The sequence below is a fragment of the Pieris napi genome, chromosome 24, assembly GCF_905475465.1.
Source record: "Pieris napi chromosome 24, ilPieNapi1.2, whole genome shotgun sequence".
NCBI lineage: Eukaryota > Metazoa > Arthropoda > Insecta > Lepidoptera > Pieridae > Pieris > Pieris napi.
In genome coordinates, this window is record NC_062257.1 from 7,176,601 (window position 1) to 7,177,768 (window position 1,168).

The window sequence follows — 1,168 nt, forward strand, 5'->3', positions numbered from 1 at the left end:
TGGATAGCAACTTTCTTTTATCTATTTAGAGATAGAGATAATTTAAAAATAATACCGGTGTCTTCCTTGTAGGTTTCTTTGGAGTTGTTTGGGGATTCTTGTTATTCAGTTTGACATGATTTTCTTTACCCTTTCGATTATAATCCTACAAAATAATGAAATTGTTAAGTTATGTTGTCACTGTTGTGCACACCTTTGTCTGGCTTTTCTAGTATTCAAGTTATGTCAAAACTGATTTATTACCTTATCATTGTTCGCTTTATTTGCTTTTGGGATATCAATTGTTTCCAAAATGATTTTATTTGTAATATCCCAAAATATATAAATAACATCTATTAATTTAAGTTCATCATGTTGAGTGGTTCGCATTCAGGTGTTAAGGTGTATTATACCCACTGTCCATTATAAGTGGGAATGGGCTCACTTCTGGCTGGACAGAGTTTTGGTACTACAAGTGCAACATGGATATTTTGAGGTATTAGAATATCTCTGACTTCCCTGTAGGAGAATAAAGTACTGTTGTAAGCATATTATGCTTGAGAGGTTGAACCTTGAACATCACAATACATCATATTTATAATTAACATTCCTACCTCGACACCTTCACAATCAAAATCATTGAAATCGACTTCAAACTGTTGCGGTATCATCTCTGCCACGTCCATTGTGTCTGGAGAAGGTGATGGTGACTTTGTTCAACCTCCAGTTTTTGATGTTTCACAGCGATAAGATCTCAGAGAAGACAACTCTTTTTTGTATTCAATTTAGTGCACTTTCACTGATTCATCAATTGTTTTTGTCTCTTGTATTTGCTAGATTAAATCTGAAAAATTACGTTTTGATTAAACAATGTGGTTAATTTTTTAATCAAAACATTACTCGATAATAATAATACATACGAATAGTTAACCTCAATTGTATTGAAGCACTTAGGACGGTTAATGTCAGTTTTTTCACAAATGTTTTCTAATATTCATTAGTATTGATTAAAATATTCAATTTCACAAATCACTTCTGAATATAATTAAAAAGCATTGCTAAATTTCTTTGAAAAAATAATTAAAACTCCTTTATTGGTTAAAAAGGTAAATGACAATTGACAAATGTCATTAATCATTATTGTCATTCAAAATTTGCGATCTTCGAACTTCACGCATATTCTATTTCT

General features: G+C 30.9%; 1 long non-coding RNA gene across 1 annotated transcript; it reads right to left on the reverse strand.

The window, feature by feature from the left end:
• Nucleotides 1–312: 312 nt before the first annotated feature.
• Nucleotides 313–938, reverse strand: LOC125061839. Its single transcript, XR_007119090.1, has 2 exons — nt 900–938; nt 313–823 (listed from the first exon to the last, which is right to left on the reverse strand). It is a non-coding gene; the product is annotated as an uncharacterized LOC125061839 (long non-coding RNA).
• Between the last annotated feature and the right edge of the window lie 230 nt (nt 939–1,168).